The 27910-nt window shown below is 45.3% G+C and overlaps 1 pseudogene; it reads right to left on the bottom strand.

Annotated features, from left to right (window-relative positions):
* Nucleotides 1-15789: 15789 nt before the first annotated feature.
* LOC127674105 (60S ribosomal protein L35-like) lies at nucleotides 15790-16158 on the bottom strand (annotated as a pseudogene).
* Between the last annotated feature and the right edge of the window lie 11752 nt (nucleotides 16159-27910).

Genomic DNA, 27910 nt, shown 5'->3' with positions numbered 1-27910 from the left:
CCCACCCATTCACCCATCCATCTGTTATTTTGTGTGTATGGTGTTCTGCTTGTATGTATGTATGTATGTATGTATGTATGTATGTATGTATGTATGTATATATGCATGTATGTGTGCGTTTTCCCCATAGAGGCTGGAAGACAGCATAGGTCCCCATAGGACTTACAGATCATTATGAGGTGGCAAGTGGGTGCTGGGAATCAAGCCCAGGTCCTCTGGAAGAGCAGTCAGTGCTCTAACCCACTGAGTCATCTCTTCAGCCCATCAGGGTGACTCCTAAATGGGAAGGATCTGTTCTCCTGTTGTACACTTACGAGATACACAGAGACAGGACCACAGTGAGGTCTGCCTTATTGTGAGTATCCAGGCTGTGTGACTGTCCTCAGTGATTGGGGTTAAGGCGCAAGGTCAAGACAGAGTAGATTACCTAGGTTTTCCTTGTGTTGGGGTTTTGGCATCTGCCATTATAAAGAGAACTGCGCCGTGGGACTGGCTCTCCCCCACCTCTGTTTCTGGATTAGTTTCTGGCTTGGGAAGCAGAGAGAGTGTTTTTCTTTTGAAAATTACATTTTACAGAATTATGCATTTAATAGCCATCCAATTGAAGATTTCATTTTCTAAGATCTCAGTCATCCCAGTTGATTGATTGCCTGGGGGAAATAAACAGATTTAGGTGAGTTGGCAACCTCGCGTTTTCTACCTTAGAAAGTTCCAACTTCTAAGAGGAGAGAGGGTATAACTTCACTAATGTGCACACAAATCCTGGCTCAGGGGTCACTAAGCTGTGGGACTACACAGCCCTGCCTGGCTCTCCGGGACAGTCTCTTATCTGACCCAGGGCCCAACCCTGGACAGAACCAACTCCCAAAGGTTGTTCTCTGACCTGCACCTGGGTACCAGCCATGGCATGCACATGCTTATATACTTACATAAATACACATCCACCCAATGTAGAAATAATTTTTAAAAATGTGTTTTCTTTGTCATTAGATTTGATTAACATTGCCCTGATGTCTAGAGTCACCAAAAAAATGAAAAACAAACAAACAAAACAACCCTTCTTTATTTTTCATGACTTGGCACAACTGAGAAATTCACTCATTCATACCTTCTAGGAGCAGTGTGAGCCCACCCCCAGGTGGTGGAGTTGAAGCCATAGCCAGCTCTGCCACCGAACACATATCCTCAGGTGCCCCCTGAGAATGCAGAGAAACCAACCCCTGTGCACACGAAGTCCTGATTCCTGGGTGTTTTTCTGAATGGGTTGCCAGAATGGGATTTTTCCAGATTTTGCAGGCTCAACTGGCAGGCTTTATAGGTTGGCTCCAAAGCGAGACTTTTCAACCTCTGGAAAAGCAGCGGTCATAATCCTTTGATAATATTTTCCTAACATCCACTAAGTACCTAGAGGAAGCAACCAGAGAGCAATAAATTGTGGGTTCTCATTTACATAAACCCTTCTTCTCCTGGTCCAGAGAAACTTCTCGGCTGTCTTCTAAAGGCCTTTGATGACTGAGGAAGCCTTTCCCCTTCTTGCTCTCAGGTTTCTCATCTGTGAAGCTAAGGTTCGGTACCCCTAGGATCATCAGAATGTTGAAGTAAGCTGTGACCCTACACCTCTCAGAGAACAGCCTCTTTAGGGACCGGAGAGATGGCTGCTTTCACTACTTCTCCAGCCAGTGCAAACTTTCAATCTCGCTTCTCATTGCTTGCTCCGTTTTCTGGACTCAATACCACACATGTTTCTTGGGCTGAAATAATCTTTCACCTAGTCCCCACAGTCAGCTGTGCTTTTAAGTCCTGCCATGGGTCCTGGGTCCCTGTGACCCCAGGCAAGGACCAGCGGCTCCTCAACGACTCCTGTCTTTGAAGTTGAGACCCAGACACCTCTCAGCAGGGAATACCTTTTCACTGTCTTTCTAAGGGACGTGATTGGCAATACAAAGTCATTCATTTCTTGCCAAGGTTTTGTTTTTTTAATTTCATTTCTGGCCAGAGTTAAGGAAAAAGAAACCAAGAAAACAAAGGAGAATGTTCTGGCAAAGAACCTTCCTCTATGGTCCATATGAGCTCACAACTCTGTCCTCAAATTAAACAAGGCATGTAACAAGGAAGAGCTTAGGTTGCGCACCTAAGTGAGTTGGCCCCTCTTCTTCCACACCCGGAGCCTTCTCTAGCACTCTTGAATTGAGTCAAGTTCATGATGTTCTGTATCTAGGCAATATCTCCTTACTAAGAAGAAAATCATTAGTTCCAAAGAGTTGTCCAAATGGCATCTTATAAGGCCTTAAGGATCCCTTGGACTATTAAGTAAACATACCAATCATTTTAGTTATTGGTTATGCTTCCTACTGGGTGTTTAAGACCATGCAGGGGGCCAAATTTAACAGCTACAGCTTCCTTCATCATCCTCCTTCTCCTCTCCCTCCTCCATTTACTATCAGAGCCCATTGAGGACTCAGTCCTCAGGCTTGGTCACATTTGGGATGTTTCTGTAAGCCACCTGTTTGCCTGCCAGTTGTTTGGTCTATGCTATAATGAGCCAAAGGTCTGACTTGACTGTGGGAGCACTGAGGAAAGTTTCATCATGTTGACCCTCTGTAGAATGCACCTTGTGAAATCTCCATGGCCTCTCTGAACAAAAGAACTTGGCAGAGTGACAGGCCGTATTGAGAGAGGACCCATGGTCCCCTTTGACCTTGCTGACTTTGGAGGGCAAAGGTCAAAGTATTGTCTCCTTTAATATCTCTGAGTCTTTCTCCATTTGCTTGCTACTGGTAAGAAGGAAAAGTGATGTTAGATGGTTACCATGGAGACAGCTACAGTGTCTACAGATGGAGGAAGTGATAACTTAGAAGTAACAGGGAGGCTGGGTGGTGGTGGTGCACGCCTGTAATCCCAGCACTCTGGGAGGCAGAGGCAGGTAGATTTCTGAGTTCGAGGCCAGCCTGGTCTACAGAGTGAGTTCCAGGACAGTCAGGGCTATACAGAGAAACCCTGTCTCGAAAAAAACCAAATCCAAAACAAAAACAGCAACAACAAAAAAACAACAACTCCCCCCCCAAAACAAAAAAGAAGTAACAGGGAGAAGTGATGTTGGTACCCCATGGATGACTTGATTTGTACCCTGGTTATTCTAGGCATGAGTTTGAGTGGAAAGGGCACCCATTGGGATTTCTTATGCCCATAACAAAGAATTGGATCAGAGACACCTAGAGAGAGATAGGAATCAAGACAGGTTTTTTTTTTTTTTTTTAGGAGATGTGTGTGTGTGTGTGTTTATGTGTGTTTTGAGACAGGCTCTCTTTAAGTAGCCCTGACTGTCCTGGCACTTGCTATGTAGACAATGCTGGATTCAAACTCACTGAGATCCTCTAGCCTGTGACTCCCAAGTGCTGGATTAGAGGCGTGTGCCATCACACACAGTTCTGAAACAGTTTATTAGGAAGAAGAAAGGCACTCCCAAGAATGAAGAATGGAGATGGGCTAGAGAGCCCATAGAACCGAGGCTCGAAAAGCCCCAGGTTGAGAGTTGTTACCTTTTGTAGTTTATTTACACAGCACATGTGTTCTCCCGCTTCCTCCTTTGCGTATTGTGTGCTTTTTCTGCCCATGCTCTGTCCCTTACATGCATCCTCAATGTGGAGGAGGTCCAGGTCCTTCTGTCAACTGGCTTCTCCCATATGTAAACTGTGATCTCTCTCTCCCTTCTGTCTCTGTCTCTGTCTCTCTCTTTCTTTCCCCTGTCACAGTGCAGTATCTTTTGAAGAAAATATCTTAATTTTTTGTATGTATTTTAAAATAAGTTTTCTTAATTCTTGGACTACGATCATACCCTCACCCTGTTTTCTCCTTTGAAGTTTAATGTGCAGGCCTCCATAGTCCACATTTCTCTCAGAATCTTTGTATCTTCCAAGCCCCCACAACAAACAACTGCTCATTACACTCCAAGAATCCGACAGTTTTTCTAGCCCAAGGTCCCAAACACCCCCACAGTCTTCCAACAAAAAAGTTTGAGGCATAAAAGCCATTTGATCAGGGAACAACCCCACTTCTGATACCAACTTATGGTTTTGTTAACTTTTCTGTTGCAGTGACAAACACTACAACCAAAAACAGCTGAGAGGAGGAAAGGAGGAAAGAGTTTATTTGGCTTATGCTTCCAGGCTACACACAGTTCATTATTGAGGGCAATAATCAAGGAAGAACTTGAAGCAGAAACCACAGGGGAACACTCTCTGCTGGCTCTCCCTCACTAACACATGCCTAGCTAGCTTTCTTAAACATCCCAGGACTTCTTGCCTAAGGAATGGTGCCTCCAACAATGGGCTCTCCTACATTAGTTAACAACCAAGGCAACACTTGTCTCAACATGTCCACAGGCCTATCTGATCTAGACAACTTCTCAATTGATCCTTCTCCTCTCATATGACTCTTGGCACTGTCAATGACAATTAAGGCTAACTGGGATGCCCAATGTGGTTGTTTAAATAATCTATCCACAGCTGGTGGAATTGTTTGGGGAGGTTTAGGAGATATGATCTTGTTGGAGGAGATGTGTCATTGGGAGTGGACTTTGAGGTTTCATAAAGCTCATGCCATTCCCAGCTAGCACTCTCTGTCTCTTGGTTGTGGATCAAAATGTAAGCTCCCAGCTACTGCTCTCATGCCATGACTCCTGCCATGATGGTCATGGACCCCATGGGATAATGACCCACAATTAAATGTGTTCTTTTATGTGTTGTCTTGGTCATGATGGCCTATTGCAGCAATAGAAGAGTATCTAAGACACCTAAGATACCCACGAAGTCTAACTAGTGCTGCCCATGTGTGCATGAGTTGCAGAGTCATCTATTGTAGCATGGAGAGCCTACTGGTGGCCACATTCTCAAAAAAGAATGATCCTCCCCTACCTTCCTGAAGCTATCAACTGCCAGTAACTCCTCAGTAAGGAGCAGGGCCTGGAGAGTATCTCCCCTTCTAGGCTGGAGTTTCAGCCAGATCCATCTTGCACAGTTAACTACAGACATATCATATCCAGAAGACAGAATTTTAATCTTTAATCTTTAAAAAAAACCTCTTTATTGATTTTTTGTGACTGTCGTATCACGCACCCCACTCCCACTCATCTCCCTGTCCCTTTGTACCCAGCCGTCACCCTTGTCATGCCCCCTGCAAAAGACAATGAAATAAGATATAAAATTAAAAAAAGAGAGATAATTAGTAACAATAACAAAAAAATCTTGTTGTGGAAGCTGCACTGTTGCCCAGTGTGTCCCATAGTGTGTCCCATAGTGTCATAGTGTGTCCCATAGTGTGTCACAGTGTGTCCTACAGTGTGTGTCACAGTGTGTCACAGTGTGTTCACAGTGTGTCCCACAGTGTGTTCACAGTGTGTCACAGTGTGTTCACAGTGTGTCCCACAGTGTGTTAACAGTGTGTCACAGTGTGTTCACAGTGTGTTTCACAGTGTGTCATAGTGTCTTACAGTGTGTTCACAATGTGTCTCCCAGTGTGTTTACAGTGTGTTCCCAGTGTGTTTACAGTGTTTTCACAGTGTGTTTACAGTGTGTTCATAGTGTGTCCCACAGTGTGTCTCCTAGTGTGCCCCACCGTGTGTTCACAGTGTGTTCACAGTGTGTCTCACAGTGTGTCTCACAACATGTCCCACAGTGTGTCACAGTATGTCAAAATGTGTTCACAGTGTGTCTCACAGTGTGTCTCACAACATGTCCCACAGTGTGTCACAGTATGTCAAAATGTGTTCACAGTGTGTCTCACACTGTCTCATAGTGCATTCACAGTGTGTCCCACAGTGTGTCCCACAGTGTGTCCCACAGTGTCTCCCAGTATGTTCACAGTGTGTCACAGTGTGTTCACAGTGTGTCCCACAGTATATTCCCCTGTCCTCACCTCTTCACCTGTAAATATTCATTTTAATGAGTCATTGGTGTGATTCGAGGTCTCTGGCTTCCGCCACACTAATACCGAATCCTCACTAGGACTCCTCCTGGTTGTCTGTCCTGTTTTACTCTGTATCATGGAGATCCTGTAGCTTTGGATCTCCAGGACTGGCCCCTTTACGTGCTCCAGCAGTTCATAGATGGGGTGGGCCAACTCAAAGCCTTGGATCTGGGTCTAGGAGGTAGATGAATTGGTTACCCTGCCAGCTTTCCCGTGCCTGCACCAGCAGGGTGAATTCTCTAGCCCTGCTCTAGCTCACTCACCCAATGCTTCCCCTGTCAAGAGGCAGGACTAGCTCTCCTGATATCCTGTCCTCGGGGCCAGCCCACCTATACCCCTGCCATCAGAGTCAGCTCATCAGAGAGCAGGAGAGGTACAGGGCCTGCTCTCACCTGAATTCTGCAGCCAGGGAAGGGTGGGACCAGCTTTCCTGTTCTCATGACCGTGGGGTCCAACATTATAATCTTATGCTGCTTAAATTGCCAAGATGGAGAAATGTGGATCAGAGTCTCCTCTAGTCGGTTAGACCAACAGCGAGCTGATTAGTTTGGTATAAGACAAGCACCAATTTGTGATCAACCTATACTGGCAACCAACAGGAGGAACCTCCAATATCTGGCCAATATCGAAGCCAGCAACTTAGACAGGCCTTTAATGGAGATAAATACTACCATGAGTGGCGTGAAGCTGGGAGAAATCTGGACCCCTATGTGTTTTCCTAAGCTACCCAATTACCAATCCAGCATCATAAAATTTAAATGAGATAAATAACAATTTTTCCCTTTAATGTTCCCTAAAGCAATTGTAGATGCAGGAGACAGTAACTCACATAGAAAGATCTGAAATATTACCTGCCAAAAAACACTGAGTACAAAACAAAGAGTTACATACCTGTGAGATGTCGGGACATCCTGACAAAAGCATCGTTTGCAAAAGAAGATGTGCAGTGTCTCTTTCCTCCATAGTGTTAGGTGACGTTTACTCTGGATGGAGCATTGTGATCACACATAGCAGCAGCTGGTGTATGGTGAGAAACTACAAACCTCATCATTAGAGAAATGGTTAAAGGATAAAGGATATGGATGTCTGCCTGGAAGTAACTCTGAAAGCCTGATAAAGTCGCTGCTCTGTCCTCTGGGGAAAGGAAAGTACTTGGAGAAAGATTTGCAAGATGCTACTTCATGACAACTTGAAGGCACACGCTTCTCAACCACATCTGCCCTGGCTCTGATTCTTGATCCTTGTGTCTCAGAGTTTCCATTGCTGTGATTAGACACCATGACCAAGGCAACTCTTATAAACGACAGTATTTAATCAGGGCTGGCTTATAGGCTCTGAGGTTCAGTCCATTATCATGGCGGTAAGCATGGAAGAGTCCAGGCAGGCAGAGTGCTGGAGGAGATGAGAGTTCTACATCTTCATCCAATGGAAGCCAGGAGCTTGTTCTGAAGGCAAACAGGAGAGAGGACTTTAACATCCAGGCTAGGAGGAGGGTCTCAAAGCCTGCCCTAACAGTGACACACTTCCTCCAGCAAGGCAATACTCACTTCAACAAGGCCACACCTCCAAGTAGTGGGCCAAGAACTCCCTGAGCCAAGCATGTTCAAACCACCACAGTGGGCTTGGGGAATCTCAGGAGATGCTGGTGGGAACTCCAGAGTCATTCCCCAGAAAAATCACGGGGGGAAAATCACATTTTACACTTTCCAAGATTTGTATGTCCATGGACCCTGTTAGATGAACAGGTTTTGTGCTGAGAACCCTTCCTTGGAAGAATGAGAGATGGAACGGGGCAATGTCACAGACAGTCACATCACCAGGAAGCACAAAAGCACCTGTTATATTAGGATTTTATGCAACCCTCCTTGAAGTCCCTGCTTACTTCCTTCTGCCTGGTTTCTGTCTTCAAACAAGAAAGTGTTACAACAGACATCTATTGACATTGCTGAGAAGGAAGAGAGGCCTCATTGGGTGGCTATTTTACTTCTTTAGCTTCAGAGTGAGGTCAAGATACTTGGAAGTTTGTTTCAATTCTTCTCCATTCTGATTTTTTAAAAATGGATTTGAGTGTTTTGCCTGTATGTATGTCTAGGTACCATCTACATGCAATTATACCCATAGAGACAAGGGGAGGGCACCAGAAACCCTGGAACTGGAGTCACAGATAGTTGTGAGCTGCCTGATATGGGTGTTGGGAATTGAACTTGGATCTTCTGGATGGGCATCAAGTGCTCTTTACTGTGCAACTGTCTTCCTAGCCTCTTTTTAAGATATTTAAAGAACATATATATTATTTATGTGTCTGGTCTTTGTGAGTGTATGGGGTGTGTGTGTGTGTGTGTGTGTGTGTGTGTGTGTCAGTGTCCCTGCAGAGGGCAGCAGATCCTCACAAGCTGGAAGTTATGGGTGCTTGTGAGCTGCCAGACACTGGGGGCTGGAGTTGATCTCAGGTCCTCTAGAAGAGCAGTAAGTGTTCTTAGCCATTCTCTGCCCACTTATCCTTTCTTTCTTCCTTTTTTTTTTTAAATTAACCTGTGTTTTTCTTTCTTTATCTCTTCTCCTGTCCCATTATTTCTTTTCCCTTCCTTCTTTCCTGAGTGTATTTTCTCAAAGAAGAACCAGGAATGTAGTGGGAGGGATTTTCAAGGGTGAGGGAGCAAAGCCAGAGGGAGACTGGGATTAGCCAGAGGCTCTTCCCATTTCTTTGTCCTCTCCATATTCTTTGCATCCCAAGGACTGGTCTTAATACCAGAATTCTAAGCATCCTAAGATGTTCAGATGGAAGTATTCATGTGACAGACACACCAGCTTCATTGCAAGTTCATTGCAGTGTTAAAGAATGTTTGATCGTGTAGGGATTGCCTATACGTGTTAGGAATAATACATATAATACATATTGAATGATACATATTCAATAGAATGTGTATTAACCTGGGTTGTAATTTGGTTTGTTGTTGTTTTAGTTTTTACCAATGGGTTGTCTAATTCTCGCTTGGACTGGCAGGGTATCACTTGCTCTCAGTGTTATTTTGTATCTTTCATAGGGAATGTAACACTGTCATTGCAACTATGTAACCAGCTAGCATAAGCTGTTCACACAGTTGATGATAATACTGGATGACTGATCCTGGTTAACTGAGCTTTATTTATAATCTTAGGAATCAAGAACATGGATTACAGAGCCTGCTGTCAAGCAGGAGTTGAATCTTTGTCTCACCAGCTTGGTATGTCTTTTTTGGTGGTGTTTAATCTTTTTTTGAGCATCTCGGGTTAGTACTATACAAAAATGGAAATGCTAAGATAGCTCGGGGCTTAATGAAGATTAAGCGAGACAATGTCTGTAGTACACACCCAAGTTATCTAGGACATATTAAAAAATTATTGCTATTTGATTCATCTACCTTTTGGGGGGGACATTTGCAGAATTGGCAGACGACCCCACTGAGTTTGCAGATGCCCACATTTTTTGACTGACACTCCTGTGAACTCTTTGTTACAACACAAAGGGATTATAAGTTCATTGGGAGAAGTTGAAGCCTGTCTTCTCCAAAAATCTGATTACTGTGAATATCTCACAAAAAAAGGAGAGAGAAACAGCTGGCCTCAGGCAGTTCATTTATTGCCAACCCCTGGCTTCGCTTCACATTCTCTTGACTAAATGAGCATGTCCCAATTTGTATGGTTGTTTTAAATACTGATCAGCCTTCATTTCACTTATTAATGTCAGGTGGAGCTATGCTTCTTAAGCAAATAAGGGGCTTGCTCCATCAGCCTCCTATTTGAAGCTTAATCCGTTCTGAGCATGCCTCAGTTTGCTGCTAGGCAAGACCCTAAGGTAGGAGAAGTCATGACAGTGGCCAAGCCTCCCTGAGATGAGGGCTTTTTTTTTGACAATTGTGTATGGTGTGTGTCAAGGCTTCCAGGACCGTAGCAGAGATTTCTAAGACTGTGAGTAGCATGAAGGGAGAACTTGTATGAACATGTCATCTAGTGACACTTGGCACACTAGGGCTGGGAGGAGGGGCTTACTCTTTTTGAGCTTGTAGCCTATAGAGTAGACATAGTCTCTAGGATGGACTCAGAAAGGAAGCAGTCTCTGGCTTGTGGCAAGCCTGGCTCCATTTAGAATAAAACACACAGAGAGAAATGCACAGAGGAAACTATTTGGGAGCAGGAACTGGGTGTGTTTCAGACAGGCTTTCTCATTAAGCCTGCAGAGAGAAATCTGTAGACTTCTATTCCTTTCTCTCTCTGCCTCTCCCTCCCCCCCTCTCTTAAAGAAAAACAAGTGCCTGGAAATGAAGTTTGGTAGAGATCCTTTATGTGGGACATCTTCCCAGAAGAGGAGAAGGAGACAGGAGACACAATAGGAAGCAATTCCACATGTAATGCTCACTTCCTGATCCCAGGGACAAAAAGGAACACAGCTGTTGGAAAGTTTACTGAGGTCCAAATAGAGGCGGTTGGTAGGCTGATCTGAAAGGAAAAGACAACACTCTTCATGCAGCTAAGTGATTGCACTTATTCTCTGTGTTTGTAAATTGGACTTTGTTTGCCCCCATGGTTGCTACTGAGCTGTCTGAAGCAAGAAGGGGCATCAGTCTTTGTGCCCAACATCTCTTTGTATGAGTTACTGTGACCAAAGCTCCAGCCAACTTGCTCATGAGGCAATTATGGCCATGATGTTGGATAATCTATCCTGTACATGTTTGTGCAGAATTCTATGTGCGCCCTTTCATAAGACCAGACCTGCTGATCATACTTTGTTGTATAGCACACAAACTTGTAAGGACCTCCCTAATCCTCAGCATAAATTGTTTCCCAGATGCAATGTTGTTCTAGTCATGTGGTCTTTCTCAGCCTCTAGGAAGAAAGCGTAAAACTTACTGAGTATATCACAAGGAAAACACATTTTAAAAACATGGATCTTTGGGGGCCCAGCAGTTAAGAACACTTGTTGCTCTTGTGGAAGACTTGGGTTTAGTTCCCAGCACCCGAGCAACAGCTTGCAATTATCTATAACTCCAGTTCCAGGGGGTCTGATATCATCTCCTGGCCCCTGCGTACCGGGCACCCAAGTGTTTGCTTTCCAGAAATGAAAAGTAAGACTTTATAATCGAAGAGCCCACATACCGCAGTCATAGGACTTGAGCTGGATCAGACCTGGGAGCCCCCTTCCTGAGGACTAGCCTTCACACTGGAAGGAACTGTGCAAGTTGGCCCGGAAACAATCAGCACTTATTTTTGTATTATTACTAAGATAATGTTTTAATTCAATCTGAAGCTAAAAACAGAACTTAATAATACAGGCACAGCAGAAAGATTTCCCAGTGAAGGTATGCATCATTTAAAGTACCCTCTGAATCATTTACTTTCTCTCTTGGCTGTGATTACCAAATCTGTGTGGTCTGCAGTGTTCAGAGAATTTGAACATCAAGGCTCATTTGGAAGTGGCAATATTAAAGGTAGTGGAAATATTGGGTCTTTTTTCTTCCTATTTTTGAATGTGCTGTTAAGACAAAGAAATAGCAAAAAATTTAGGGACACCACATAGAAGACAGAAAATAGACTCTGATAGACGGTGCATTGTTACTGTGTGAGAAAGCACAGGTCAGAAGACAACTTCCCTGACACTTTCTGCTTTAATGTAATGGCTTCAGGGGTCTAAACTCAATTCGCTGGGCTTTCACGTCATGTGCCTTGATTTGCTGAGCCACCTGGAAGGGCCACCATCTCTCCATTTTAATCCAGGTCATTTGCAAGCTTGTGTTGAACAATCAGCACATTTACCTCGCTAAGAAGCCTAGGAACTGTGATCAGAATGGCAAGCTATCCCCTGAGGTACAAGACTGGCACATGTATGCTGGCGGCAACCAACAGTTCAGCTGTCTACTTGAACTTGAGGCCTTCTCAGCAAGTGGGAAATCAGGCCTGAGACTGTAAACTTGGCCCATTACCTGTGGCTGATGAGGCAGAGGACCCTGGAGGAGAACCCTCTGCTGACACTTGCTTACACCAGCAGAATCCCTAACTGTGATCTAAATACTTATAAATCCAAATAAGTGTAGTTCTCATGCCTCGTCAAAATAGCTTCTTTTTGGTCACAAACAGAGGTATTACAGAAAGTCACAACTGGTAAAAATAACAGAGGACATTGCAAATGGGCTGCCCTACCCCAACCGATACATCCACAACCCTCCCGACCTCTAGACCTAGACTAGGAGACACTGAGGAAGACAGGGTGCAAAGAGTATAAAAACGGGAGAGCCAGCATGTCTGTGGTGAGGCTCTGTCTTCCGTATATGTGGGGGAACCTACACTCAGGAAGCCTTTACAAGATAGGTGCTTAAGCAAGACCCAGATAAGGATAACATGGGTTGACATGCCAACACGAAGGGGGAAATTCCATGAGGTCCCACTCCTAGATTAAGAATTATAGGCAGCTAATGGCTGCTGAGGGAGAAAAAAAATCAGTCTTAACAAGCCCTTTAGTTAACAAGTTATTTAATCCCTAAACATAAACATATAGGATCAACACTAAATAAACTCAGCAGGTTTCATATATATATACACACACACATATATACATACATACACATACATATATATGTATATACATACACATATAACATATATATACATACATTACATATATACAATACATAATATATACATGTGTACATATCTAATATACATATATACATGTACACATATATACAGATACATATATGCACACATACATACATATGTTTATGTGTATGACAATAATAATATAGAATAAGAGGCCATGAATTTGAAAGGGAATTGGGACTGGCTCAAGGGGAGTTTAGGAGGTGGATAATGTAAATAAAATATTCATTATGAAATCCTCACAAAGTAAATTAGTTGATTAAAAACACTTGCATGTATGAAATTCTCAAAGAATTAATGAAATATTTAAGAAATACAACATTTAAATCAGAGAAAAGGGGGCCGGTATTAGCAGCTCATGTGACTGGAGTGGTCACCTGAGTGGATGGGGTGGTCCCGAAGCAAAGAGCCAGGGACACCAGACCTGCTTAGGTGGAGAGCCGGAAGTAATGACGTAGCCCCGCCCTCTTCCACCCTTTGAAGAGCCACCAGTACACGTTCATGCTGAAGAATCTGGCATCAGATCCTCTCGGGCGTGGGATACAGAAGGCAACAGACTAGAGCAAACAACAAAAACTCAAGAAGAGTCAAGTGTGTGAGAACGGAACCTTCCCTTCTATTCTGTGTTCCGCCCGTGAGCCCAACTTAACTCATATTCAGCACAAGTGTCACCCTGACCCCTGGTTCACTAGCCTGTGCCAGCTCTCTCTGGAAACCCTGGAACCGACACACTCAGAAGTATCTTCTAGGTTTTCCAGGTGTCTCTTCATTCACACAGGCTGTCAGTCAAAATCAACCACCACTTGCTCCTTCGCCATCATCCCCCTGCCCCTTCCCCCTCCCCCCAGGCTTAGGCGACCTACCTCCTGGATAATAGTGTACTGTGCAAACCTGAAGGTGTGGAAATACATTTTTCAGACGATCTAGGTTCAGAGTCCCGCCCACTCCTCCACCCTGGCCACTGAACTGCTTGCTATTGCGCGGGACTTCACTGAATCAGGGATAATGTATACTCCTTAGACATTTCTAACCAGACCAGATGGAATCTCCCAACTCCTATAGCAATCACTGAAAATAAAAACAGTGTGAGACTACAAAGAGCACAAGGACATTCTTATGCCCCTGGGTCTGAGTAACAGGCATGCGTGACAGGTGAATAACCCCTCTCAAAACAATATACATGCTCTTATAAGAACGAGCACATTCATTTGTTGTACATGTTCTGCTGCAGAATCCTGACAGATGCACGGTCTCTTCATCCCTACTCTGTAATCAACAACTCTAGTCCATGCGCAGTGTCCTTCTCAGGGTGCTGGCAAAGTTCTCCCTTCCCTATCCTACCTCCTGCTGGCTTAATGAGCCTTATTAAGGAGAGGTGAGGAGGAGAAAATGCGGAATAAAAAGAGGCAGATAACAGTACAGATCTGAGATCTGATCTCAGTTCTGCCTCAGTTCCAGATTACAGGCTGTCAACAAACCCCTTCAGTGTCTCTGCCATAGTTTCTTCATCCTCCCCGTGAGGGAAAGAAAATCACCTACCTTGTAGCATCTCTGTAAGTGTTAAATGTTTCAGTCTTGCACCTCTTGCATCAAAGTACTCTATAAATGCTAACTTTATTATCATAAAATTCCCATGAGACCCCTATCACAGTCTGGATCATAGAAAAGCAAGCCGTGGGCTGAGAGCTGGGCAGTTAGCCAAGGACATTCACTTGAGCGGGCTTGGGGGGTGGGGGTGGGGAGGCTGGGAAACAGCAAGAACCACACACCAGAGCTGGAGGCGAGCATGTTGAATCAGAGGGGGGATGGGAGCAGGTGTTGCCTGGAGAAGACTAGACGGTCAGCAGAGTGGTGGAAATGAGTCTTGGTGGGGACATGGCTGCATCAGCTGACAGGGGCAAGAATTCACACAGAGGCCATGGGAAGGTTCCTGTAGAGATGCCTGCTTACCCTCTGACCAGCCACATGAGTCATTTGCAGATAAGTCTACGGCTGGGGGCAGATTGGGCCTTGGGTCAGACATGTACGTCAGAAAGGGCCTTGGGTCCAGAGAACAACAACAAGTCTTCTCCTCATATGTCCTCTGTGTCTATTTTTTTTATTTTGATAAAATACGTTAAGAGCATGGCCACAGAGCTTTGGTGATAAGCAATGTCATTGTGTCCCTGGGGCAGATGGCCTCCTGTGATGGGATACTGCAAAGCCTGTGACAGTCAAGGGACTTAGAGGGTCCTGTCTTAGAAAGGATGAACTTGGCCAGGACAAGGAGAGGAAAAAGTTGGATTACAGGGTGTTATAGAAGTTATTTAATCCCAGTCCAGGTCTTCTACTCTGCCTTTGACCATTTAGTTCCAGATAAAAGGCACATATAACCTTTATATTTGCAATAAGCTTTAATCAGCACTAGAGGTGCAAGATTGGGCAGATACCTACCCTCTAAACTATTAGAACCTCCTTCCAATCGATAACCCCAAATTATAACTGTGCTCCATCTGGGCTGCTCTTAATTCCAATTGGCCAGCCCTCAGGGCCACGTTTTTATGACTCCCTAATCCACTGTGTCTTCTTCTCCTTCCTCCTCTGCCTTCTTCTTCCCCTCATAGTTCTCCTCTGACCCCAAGCCTGGGACTCTTAAACCCCACCTATGTCTCTTCTGCCCAGCTATTAGCTGTTGGCATCTTGATTTACCAATCAGAAATGACACTGGGGCAAGATCACATAGTGTCACTTGGTTCTACCTGCAGATTCTCTCGTCCCCGGGACAACCAGGTCTTGGGGGCCCAATATTAGCATTAGCATACAAACAGCATCAGGCCAACCCACTACAGCAGGGTTAGCCTCCCTCTGTGTTCATTCTGAGCATTAACACAGCATCTTCCAAATCCCCCTGTCAAGGGCTTCCTTGGGAGTGGCTGGTGGATGATGCTGGCTCCTTGGTCCACTCAGAATGGGTGTTTCCTTCCCAAGCATGCTTTTTCTGGGACCATCTGTCCTGGGAGAGTCATCTGGTGTCCTAGCAACTGTTCAGCTCCATCCATGTAGGGTGTAGTAGTTATACTGGAATGACCTCGTGGGGAGAGGATCAAGCTGAAGGAATATATGAGTTGAGTCACCTTTGCTTTTAAAGGACAATGACAATGGTTTTTTTTTTTTTTTTTTTTTTTGCCAGTCTTGCACTTTATTGTTGCTGTCATCTCAGGCCTTGACTGCATCCTTGCACAGTGGGTACAGCTGCTCCTTCCAATGCTGCTTCTTGGTCTTCAGTTTCTCTTTGTGCTTGGTGAGCCGGCAGCACATGGCTCTAGTCTTCTTGGGTCGCAGGTCCAGGGGCTTGTACTTCTTGCCCTTGTGGAATTTCCTGAAGTTTTCTTTCTGAGTCTGGTTAATGACAGCCAGGACTCAGGCAATGGATTTGCATAGGACTCATATCTTGGAGAGTTTGAACGCGGCACTGCTTGTCACTTAGGCGATGTGAAGCTGGGACAGTTCCACCTTCAGATCATCCAGTTGTTTCAACAGCTCCTTCTCCTTCTTGCACAGGTCCTGAGCCTTAATCTTGGCCATTGCTGCATTGTTCATGGCTGAGGCCCCCTGGTTTGAGAGAAAGAGCGACAACATTCTTTAAAGTAGACACCATGTCTTCAGAGCCCAAGCTTGGGACCGAGCCTCCTTTTATCAGTTCAATTCCCCAGGAACCACAGAGTCCCCACCATTATTGTGTCCCTGTTTCCTATGGCAACAGCCTGTTTTTGAATGTGTACCTTGTTGGCTTCTCCCTTTGGGCTTCCGGGGACTCTCTTCTGTAAGCCAAGGATAAGAAGGCAGGGAAATACCTCTTGTAAGAAACCTTCCTCCACTGAACTGTGGAGGTTGCTGGAATCTACCGATCTGCCTGGATCCTGGTGCCAGAAAACTGCCTAAGGAACAGGATGCATTTTCTTTGAAAGCATTTCTTTAGTGGGCTTGATGCTTGAGTCACTAAACATAGAGAAAGTAGATGCCCATCTGCAATGTGGCTGGGCCTCGTCCAAGTGGGAGGCTTTAAGAACACAGAATAATGCTTTGGTAAAGGAATCAGGTCTGCAGGTTGAAACCCTACTGAGTGTCTAGCCTGCTTCTGACTCTCTGGTCTGCTGGCGATCCCTCTCTGCATATTCACACTTAGACAGGGGCGATTCCCTAAAGTGGCCATCCCTGTCTCTGTCCCCCTTTCCCCTTTTCTTCTCAATCTCCCTGGCCTCTGTGTCTCTATGCATACTGTACTGGCTGGTTTTGTGTGTCAACTTGACACAGGCTGGAGTTATCACAGAGAAAGGAGTTTCAGTTGGGGAAATGCCTCCATGAGATCCAACTGTGAGGCATTTTCTCAATTAGTGATTAAGGGGGGGGGGCTTGTGGGTGGTACCATCCCTGGGCTGGTAGTCTTGGGTTCTATAAGAGAGCAGGCTGAGCAAGCCAGGGGAAGCAAGCCAGTAAGGAACATCCCTCCATGGCCTCTGCATCAGCTCCTGCTTCCTGACCTGCTTGAGTTCCAGTCCTGACTTCCTTTGGTGATGAACAGCAGTGTGGAAGTGTAAGCTGAATAAACCCTTTCCTCCCCAACTTGCTTCTTGGTCATGATGTTTGTGCAGGAACAGAAACCCTGACTAAGACACATACACACCCAGCTGCTCCATTGCTCCAGCTGCTCCATTGTTCCAGCTGCTCCGTTGTTCCAGCTGCTCCGTTGTTTCAGCTGCTCCATTGTTCCAGCTGCTCCGTTGCTCTAGCTGCTCCACTGCTCGATGCTCCCGCAGTTGCCCTCTTCCTCTGGGGACATTGACTCCCAGTCAGGTGCTCACCCTTTTTAGACTATCACAAGTCACTCACATATCTTGGCTCTTCTTCTGATGGGCTTAAAGTGCTACTACATGTTATCATACCATTTTAGCTTTGGATTTGCTCTTTTTCTGCTATTTAAGTAACCCACTGATCAGAGCATTTGACCTGCTAAGCAGAACCCCAAAAGGACAGCTGTTATGGTCCTTGCTTTTGCTCTCTTGTTTCCGACACAGGCCCTAACTGAAATGGCACACCATAAACACCCACACAGATGAATTAAAACTAGAATTCTGCCTGATGTCCGAGGATACAGGATGACTTCAAACTGGCTCTGTCTTGGCTTCTTTGATGATCGGAATGGCTTCAGGCTGTGTTTTTCCTGGTACAGGTCATAACCGGTCATATTATTCCTCATTCACATACATGCAAGTCTCAGCAGCTAGTCACAAATAACAGAGCACACTCCACTGATGAGACCTCGAGTTTGGCAACCAAGCAGCCGCATTATCCATCAGTGTAGCCTGGAGCCACCCTCTGATCAATAAGGGGTGGGCAGAACAATCCTGACTTCCTTTGTCATCATCTTGAAATATTTACGCCTGGCTGGAGACAGGCAGTGTGCACCTGCTGCTCTTGCTTCATAGCATTTCCACTAAGACAGGCTTGATCCTGATGCCTCGTTTGTGCCTGTAATTTTTCAAGCCCCAACTTGACTGAGTTGTAGACTTCTTATTTGGAAGCCTCCGGGAAGGTGAGTGTCTCTACCTGCTCCTCTTTAAGAAAACAGACTTTTCTTTCCGGTAGAAAAAGCACAAGTTTTCTTTGCTGAGATGTCTCAGATCTTGAAACTGCAGCTCTAGCATACACTATTTACTGTTCTATATGAAACAGCAGAGGCTGTGTTTGACTCTAGAGACCCTTGGAAATAGCTGTAGAGGAGGACACTGGATGTAGGAGGGGAGCAATTGGGAACTGGGGTTCAGCTCCTGGGCTCCATTACTGTTGGAATGTCTCCTCTCCTCCAAATATGTCAAATAATGATAATTACACTGATACTTACTAATTTCAAGATCTGGTTCCAGCTGCTTTATCTCTATGCTCAGCAATCTGTTGTTTGCAAACCAGGAAACAAAGACACATGATGTCACTCTCCCAGCGGTGGTCTGCACACTCTGTTTAGTTTCTTCCTGCCTCTAAAGACCAAGCCCAGAGCCTTGCTCCAGAGTCTCCCTTCAGACTTCCGTTTTCGGCCGCCTATCTTAACCACATCTGGAAGTCCAAATGTGTCCCCAACCTGGCCTCCTCATCTCTCCCAGGACTCCTGCTGCTTTGTCAGACCCTTGCCTCAGCATGGGACCAGCTGGACATTCAAACCAGGAGCGTCTCTTCTTCTTCCCTGCCTCATCTTCACATGCCAGCAGCTAATGCCAGAGTTTTCCCATTCTCCTAACTCTCCCCACCTCGTACTCTGTTGCTGTCACCCCCACAACTGCCATTGTCCCAAAGCATTAGAGCTTATTTTTTCAAACACGACAAAATACTAAGCCAACTATATTTACTATCTATTGATTCATAACAAATTACCCAAAATCTAATAACTAAAGCCAGCCATGTTTGTCTCACAGCTACTGAGGGTCAGAGGCCCTGGAGTGACTGAGCTAAGTGCTTCTACCTCAGAAAGTCTTCAGAAAACAGGTCTGGAATGGTGATCATCTCAAGGCTCAGTCAGTGAGGGTTATCCTCCAGTTGTGGGTAGACTGTTGTCATCTTAGCAACTGTGTACATCTTTCCCAGAACAATGGGATGGGGTTACCCCAGGACAGAAGTCACAGTCATTTTGTTACCTACTCTCAGACATGACATCATATTGGACATCTTCTATTCATTAAAAATAAGTCATTTAACACAACCCACACTTGAAGGAAGGGAGCTACACCAAAATATGGAGAGAGGACTCACATAGTCCCTCTTTGATGCTGCACATATTTTCCTTATTTTTTTTTGTTGTTGTTGTGAGTAGCATTGATTTTCAGGATATGGTCCTAATGGCTTACCAGGTAGTCCATCTGCTGCTTCTGATGTGCAGGGCAGACCTTGGCACATTGATGTGCAGGGCAGATGTCTGGTTTCAGCATCATGGAGCCATCCAAATGCATCCAGTGAACACCAGCACTTGCGTTCCTTCCCCTTTCTGTGAGAACAGAGAGAACATTTACGTGATTATTTTAAGGCATGACTACAAACAAATTTTTCCAGTGAAAGTGAATAATAAAAAGCCTTTCTAGGCTTACTAGTTGTTTTAGATTTCCTGGCATAACTTGTAAAATATATCTCAGCTGTTAAGAAACTGTGCTTTGAGAAAATCACTATAGAAAATGCATTTATTCTGTCCAGACTCACATATCAAAATGGTTGTACCTTTTGTGATGTGTAGGTAATTTTCCTTGGAGATCTGGTGGTTTTTGTTAATATCTGCTTGTGTTTTATGACTTCTTTGCAGATGTAATCATGTATGTTATCTTAGACATTCAAGATTCCCATTCTCACCCGTTTCCTCTTTTATAGATGACGGAGAATGTAAAAGTATCTTTTACTCGCCTGATCTAATTGCTGACTTGAAGGCTTACAGCCTCTGTCTGCTAACCCGGGTCTAGTACTGGAAGCTTTTTAGCTCTTGTACAATCTTATCTAGGTCTAGAATGTTTTCATCCTTTCAGATTTACTGCTGAATAAGCTCACACTTTCTAGCTCTTTCTGAACTCTGCCTGACTGGTTCAACTCAGCCGTTATGGCTCAAAAACTCCTCTCCAAGCTGACTGATTCAAACTGTTATCTTTTGGCTTCTGACCAAATTGCTCTCTTGACCTCATATTCACTTTGGCAATCTGTTCTAATCTTCTGGATCCTTCTGATTCTCTGGCTTGTTCTGTCTTCACCTGTGTCTAGCTTGCTCTCTTTCTACAACCTGTCTCTGTATAACTAACTGTCCACACTCCTTTTCTCTCTTGGTGATACTTTCTCTTAAGTAGCCTCTTTTTTTTTCTCTCAGTGCTTGTGAGAGTTGGGTGTATCCTATCCTGTCAAGTCTTTCTTTGATTTGTCGCTTTGTCTGCCACCTAATTAGACATGGGTGCTTCCTTTTACAAGCTATCCTTACCTTCATTGTTTGGGATTAAAGGTGTGTACTAAGGGCATGTCTGTACTTTAGCCAGAATAGTCACATTGCTGGATTAAAATTCCTCTACAGGAGACTATGCTGAGTCGTGAGGATTCAGAGAACAAGATGCACCATATATTTCTCCTTTCTTGCCTCTCTCCATTTTATAATCAGTCGAGTGGGAACTAAAATGAATTGATTGGCAGAAATAGTCTCCATCATTGCAGGGTCCTGGGAGCTAAAGTCAGGCAAGCTGTGAACATCAGGGTCAGGACACAACAACTGAGAAACTTTCAAGCCTAAGTTTTTAGAACTTGGCCCACTAACCTTCGTCTGTACTTCATTCTCTACATATTGGAGCTTGTCTTTCAAGATCAGAATGTGTTTATCAAGCATCTTTGTGTGAAGTATCTTGTAGTAGAGAGATGAGTGACAGCCTTGGCCAGTTCCCACTCTTGGGAGCATGAAATCAAGGTGAGTTGAAGAGAAAGGTCAACCTGGGAAGTCAGCCAGCTCCTCACACAGTAGGCAATGCATGAGATGCTCCTGCGAATTCCCAGCACTGTCTTTCCCTTTGAACATTCTCTTAGCCATCCAAGGCCTTCTCCATCCCTCAGAGGGTTCTTCAAAACCACGCTGTGGCTTCTCATTCCTACCACCCTGGCCTCCCAAACCTTAGGGCTGGCATATCAGCCTGCATCTGCTTTGCTTTAAATAAAGCATTACAAATCTTTCCCCTAATCTCGCTTGACTTTTTGCTTTTATTTCTCCATTCCAGTATCCAGAAAACAGCTTGCCTATTAGTAAATATCACAGTCTTCAACTATCAAGTCTTCAGTTTTCGAGCAGCCAAATGCCTCTCTTTGCTGAACAATATCTTAGAAAGAATGCTCGTAGTTCAGGATTTGGTTCCCTTCACACTATAGAGATGGAGTTCTGGATCTCACGGAAGCCCCATAGGGTAGAGGGTAGGGTGCTTCCTACACAATTATGGTATCTGAGATACAGCAAAAAGCCTGTAATTTGTAAAGGTTGGAGTAAGTGACTTCTTAGTCCTTGTTTTTAAAAGGAGATGTGTGTGTGTGTGTGTGTGTGTGTGTGTGTGTACTGGTGCCTGTGGATGCAAGAAGAGAATGCTGGAGTGCCTGGCCTGGAGTTATTGGCTACTATGAGTTGTCTGACATGGATACTGAGCGTTATACTCTGGTCCTCTGGAAGAGCAGCAAGTGCTCTTAACTGTTGAGCCATCTCTTCAGCTCCAGGTCCTACTGTTATGGAGTTAAGACAATGTCTGTAGATGCGTAGAGCTCTCAGCTCCTTCTCCAGCACCATTTCTGCATGTGTGATGCCATGCTTCCTTCCATGATGATAATGGATGGAGACCTTTGACACTGTAAGCCATCATCAGTTAAATGTTGTCCTTTATAGGAGTTGCCTTGGTCATGGTCTCTTCACAGTCATGGAAACCCTAAGGCACCCCCTTAATTGATACTATTCGTAGACTGGGAGCATGGACTGAATATAGAGAAAGTAAGCTGAGCATAGCATTCATCACCCTTTGCTTCCTGAGTGCAGCTGAGGGGTGAGCCTCCTGTTCCCGCTGCCGTGGCCCCCATCATGATGGGTTGTACTCTCGAGCCGCCATCTTTTCCTTCCTCCACTTGCCTTTCTCAGGATGCTTTGTCAAGCCACGAGATAAGTGACCGACACAGTAGGTAACACAGTCTGCCACTGGCTGCTCAAAGCATGACAGACTGGTCTGTAGGAAAAACGAGAACCAGAAAACCACTTGTAGGCAGTGGGTGGGTGGGCAGGTGGGCGGGCAGGTGCCATGACAATGAGCAAACATATGGTGGAGAGAAAGCCTCAGAGCAGTGACCTTGGTAAGAAAGGGTCATGCCACCTCCACCCCTAGCACCATGCTCCCTTCCTGGAAGGCTGGTGACTGTCACAAGGTTTGTGGCTTGGAATGCATCCTGTAACCCTTTTGTGCAATGCAGTCGTTACAAGTCTTGTCTACACCCAATGCTCTGACCATGCATGAGGTACGACTTGCGTGTCCCTACGGCTGTGCTCTTGGGAGCTTTGTGGACTCACTGACTTCTTCTCTATGTCCATTTTCCTCTCCTTAAACGAGTCATGGACCTATTAGCAGACTCCACGGAGCCATTGGGATTCACACTCAATAAACATTGCTGGGAATGTGAACCAATAATGCCCATGGAGGCTCGTGGGAATAGACCGTGGACGATTTTGTGGTGAGTTCTTGCCCGACCCATGTCCACTCCAGGTTTAGGTCAGTTTGGCACCTGCTGTTTAGAGAGCTGAGGCTACCGTGACTCATCCCAGTCACTTAACAAAGCCGTTGGCTGGGGTGGAAACCAATGCTGCTGGGTGCACTTTGCGGATGGGGTGGACGGGTCCAGGATGCCTTTAAAAGATGTTGCACATGTTCTCGGGCCAGCTTTCAAGTGTGAGTAAGTCAGCAATTGGCAAGTGCTGAGGCTTGTGACTGAGTTCTCGGGACCAACTAGTTATAAACATGATTTGTAGGGTAATGCTCCCTCCATCTAAGGAAACCTCACACCAGAAAGGTTAAATGAACGACGTTTCAGTGTTGATGATACTGCCCGGTGCACGGGGGCCTTTCAGAGGACCCATGCTCGAAGGCAGGTAAGAAGAGACGACGGTGTGAAGCACCCTGGTAGGAGACCTCCCCTCGGGATGGAGTTTTGCTTTAACATTTAAGTTCCTCATGAGAATGCCCAACTCCATACCTGCCTGTCCTTGTGTTTTGTGCTCCACTAAAGAGACACTTGGTGATACAACTAGGACTATGGGTTATGGACAGATGGACACTATATTAATTCCTTTTCACAGCACTGTCCCAGTCGCTTGATTACTTTACTGTAGGGATTACCTTCTAAAGAGTACATCACCCCTCAACCTTGTCATTCTGAGGATCAACTCTTGGTACATGAACCTTTAGGGGAAACATTCATCTTCCACCCAGAGCATCTTTCTTTCCCATTATCTCTGCCTTGTCTTTCTTGGGATGTCATGGACTCGGGCCTGGACTGTTATGGATTCTGTAATTTTCTATTTAATTTTCTTCTTTCTCTTTTGATTGGCTACTTTCAAGTGACCCGTCTGAGTTTGCACGCTGTTTCTTCCGCTTGCTCAAGCTGGCTGTGTTGAGTTCTCTGATGCATCTTTTGATTGGAGGCTGGATCAGCTCCTGGTTTCTGCTGGGAGCCTTGTTCTCCATCTTTCTGCTTACTTGTTCATTACCTCGAATACTTTCCTAAAGCTTCCCATTTATCTATCTGCATTTTCTTGGAGTTTGCTGGGCTCCCTTAAAACAGTTAAAAATGATGCATCTGTCTGCCTACATTTTTCTTTCATCAACTACTGAAAAATTGTTTTGCAGGTAGTATTCTAGCACCAAGTTTCCTTGAAATCTTACTTCTGCCTTTCCTGGCTATGGAAGAGAATAAACACTGTCACCAGACAAATCCATTGGGGACCTGGCGTTCTGAACTCTTCTATAAATATGTCCCTTCCACACTCCTTGTTCCTTTAGATGGAGAAAATGTTTAGACTATCCAACTTCTCTCAATTTAACAAAGCTAGGCCCCCCTTTTTTTGTTTTGGTCTTTGGTATTGCCCCTTATACTCAATTTTGAGTTCATGTTCCCAGGTCTGCAGTCAGAATGTCTGTGTATGTGCATGAGCCACCTGCATGGTTGCACACAGTAAGAACAGGCCACAGAAGTGGGTGGAGGAAGCTGAGGCATGTGGAGCATTGGAGGTACCCATGGGAGTTGGGTGTATGTATATATTCGTGCAAGGGATGGCCTGCAGACAAAATATTCTAATTAGTGCTTAGGAGAGGGGGAGAGAAACAGAGGAGGTAGGCAGGCAGGGAGAAGCTAAGTTGCTACAGGAAGTTTTGACACACAATAGAGACAAGCCTGGTGTGTCTGTGTTCTTGGGGCCTCTTCCCCATTTCTGCCCAGTGTGATCATGCCTGAAGGTTGAGCTGGAGAGGAGGGAAGTGGCTTCTCAATAAGTCACATGAGCTTCCAACTGTGTCTCTAGCCTGCCTAGATGGCTTTCCCATTTTGTAGCCTTGGATCCAAGATGCTGAGGCTGTGGAGACCTCCAGGTGGTACTGAAATCTCCCCTGGGTGTCTGGTGAGGATGTCAGCGGATTGCCACGGGACATGCAGTTCAGTTGTGACTCAGACTAGGTGACTGCGGAGTGATGAGCACAGCTGGTGAGGAAATGCTGGGGAGAGCAGCCAGAAGAGCTTCCAGAATGTTTGGGCGGGGTCCCCTCCATAACACGTGACTCGCCGGAGAATAATTTATTTCAGGGTCACAGGATAGGCAAACATCATTTCCCTGGGGGAAGTGTTGATCAAAAGTGCACAGTCTTGAAGATGAACATGTGCTTTGTAATACCGATAGCTGCATGCAGGCTCGTGACAATGGGAGGGAGGGAGGGAGGGAGGGAGGGAGGGAGAGAGAGAGAGAGAGAGAGAGAGAGAGAGAGAGAGAGAGAGAGAATGTGTATGTGTGTGTGGGCGCACTAGCTTTTGTGTATATGCAGCCTAGAGAACTTCTCCTAATACTCCCTATATTATTATTATTGTTATTGCTATTGTTATTGTTCTTATTGTTATTGTCATTGTTGTTATTTTGAGATAAGCTCTCTCACCTAACCTGGAGCTCGCTTCCCATTTTGGCTAGACTGGCTGGTCATGGAGCCTCAAGATCTGCCTGTGTCCCCCTCCTAAATGCTATGACGTACCACCACTCCTACTTTTGGTGTGAGTCCTGGGCATTTGAATGCACAGTTTTGAGTGTGCAAAACAAGAATCCCGCCCACTGAGCCATACCCTCAGCCTGATGACAAGGAGTCACTCAACAGTTACCAACAGCTTCCTGGGTGTTTGCCATGACTTCTGTACATCCTCATAGGTCCCTATGAGGTAGGTAGGGACTCTGAGAAGCTCGATAAAATTAAGCATTCCCTTTGCACCTACAAGAGACAAGCTCAGAACCACTCTTTTCTGTGGCGGTTTTCTCTCCCATTCAAGCAGACAGCAAGCCTGACTATTGCTGTGGCAGGCTTTATCTCTTTGATGTCCACAGCCTTTGATGTCCAGGGCTTGCTGTAAATATGCAGCAGTAGTGTGTCGCTCAGGCAGATGACCCAACTCGTCTTGGTGGGTTGGTCAGGAGCAGGACCAGTGTTCTGTGTTGCCACCTGGGCTGGTCAGCACTGAAGTGGTTGTGTGAACTTTGAGCAGGGGTTGTAGCCATTTAACAGAAGGTAGTTAAAAACTAGAGATGAATGGATGGGTGCGGCGTTGAGCCCTTTCACCTTGAGACTTTATGTTTTCTGGCTCTCTCAGTGTTTGGGTAGATTGGATTGGTGGTCGGAGATTAATCTCTGCATCCTTGATTGGATTGGTGGTCAGAGATTAATCTCTGCGTCCTTGTTGAGGACATACGATCTTTGGCACTGACTTGTTCAACATCAACAGTAAGGACGCAGTAGCATGCAGACCTGAGGCCAGGCATCTGTATTTCACACTGCGATGTGTCTTGATTGTAATTTGTAATGAGTCGTGATGCTTCTCCATTCCCACGGAGCACTCCAATGGCACAAACGGATGATGACATCCAACAGAACAGCCATTCCACACACTGCCAGAGATGACCCTATATAAGCACGTTCTCCACATGTTCTCTCCCCTTCTAATCTCATGCATGGAGAGTTAAGCAGGATTTTCCCCTCCCCATCTCAGCCACGGCTTTGCGCAGCATCAGGCTAAGCAAGCAGACGCAGGGCTGAAGTACTAGGTCCCACGTTTCAGAGCATCAATCAGACTTTGAAGTGGCTTTGTACCACATCTGTGCACAGTCACAGGACTCACCCACCCAAGCTCACTATAAACAGCTCAGGCTTCGGAGACCAGCGTGCCACACATTTCTGTTCTGACGACTTCCTGGTAGAATCCAGCTGCTCTCGATCACCCTTCTGTGGCCAAAGAGCCAGGGAGGAATTAGGAACATGGGTTTGATAAGGAGTGATGGCTGGTTCCATATGAGTCCCTGCTGTTGTCCACTCCCTGGAGCCTCAGTCCTAACCTGCATAGGAGCTGTCTCCATACCCACCCTAGCTTCGAGGCACTTCACAGCCTCACACTGGACAATGCTCAAGTGGGTCCTTTAACCCCATTTTGAATCACCATCCATTTCCCGCATCTGGATGCATCTCATCTTTCCAAGACAACTCTGACCAGTAGTGCGTGGATAAGAGCCAGCTGTGGAGTTGAACTGCAATTGGTTAGAAGGCTGGCTTAGACATTGCATTCCCCAGGATAAGCCAGAGTGACAGGTTATAGTGGATTAACATAGTCAATGTTTATCTTTTCCTCAAGGGATGCAAGCTGGGAGACCCCCCCCCCTTCATTACAGAGTTCACACTCTCTGCAATGTTTGTCTTCCTATATCAAGATGGAGAAAAGTGAAAAGAATGTAGTAGGTCTTCACTGTTTTACACATCACTGCACAGAGCCCTTCACCTAGGACTGGTCATAGAGCCTGAACCTTATCATACAGGAGGTTGGGCGCCAGGTGTAGTAACACAAAATCTATAATCCCACTATGCAAGAAGCCAAGGAAGAAGGGCTGAGAGTTTGAGGCCAGGCTGAGCTACATAGTGAGTCCTTGTCAAAATACATGCATACACACATGCATCTATCCATACACACATGTGAAAGACTAGACACCGTATGTGCACACATATTTAGTGAGCCTTAACTTCCCACTACGGTCACTGATTAGCTGTGTAGCACTGGATAGTTACCTAGTTTCTGTGAACCCCAATTCTTTTAGTTTTAGAAGATAGATGCCCTGTAGCGATGTTTCAGGATCAAAGGGAAGTTTTCGATGCCAAGTCTCTGGGCATAAATGCCTGACTAAGAGTAAAGTTTCAGGTTTCAGCATACTCAGTATCTGCAATTACAAAGGTTGTTATCTAGATATGAGGACTAGTGTAAAGCCATACTACTGTTGCGGGAAATATTAAAAAAATGATCCTGCCAATACTCTGTGGACCAGACCACGCTCCTGTGCTCCTGTGCTCAACAACCCTCTGCAGCTAGCCTGCAGCATCTGGCTCGCCTATCCTGGGGAGCCACTAGTACTTCCTCAGCCATAATCCCATGCATTCGGTGATCCCACATTCCAGTAACTAAATGGAACCACCAACCTCGCAGTCACATAGCACAATACCCAGTAACCCAGTAGAATCAAGACTCT

Source organism: Apodemus sylvaticus, chromosome 23 (assembly GCF_947179515.1).
Source record: "Apodemus sylvaticus chromosome 23, mApoSyl1.1, whole genome shotgun sequence".
In the NCBI taxonomy this organism is placed as follows: domain Eukaryota; kingdom Metazoa; phylum Chordata; class Mammalia; order Rodentia; family Muridae; genus Apodemus; species Apodemus sylvaticus.
This window is presented reverse-complemented; position numbering and strand designations above follow the sequence as displayed.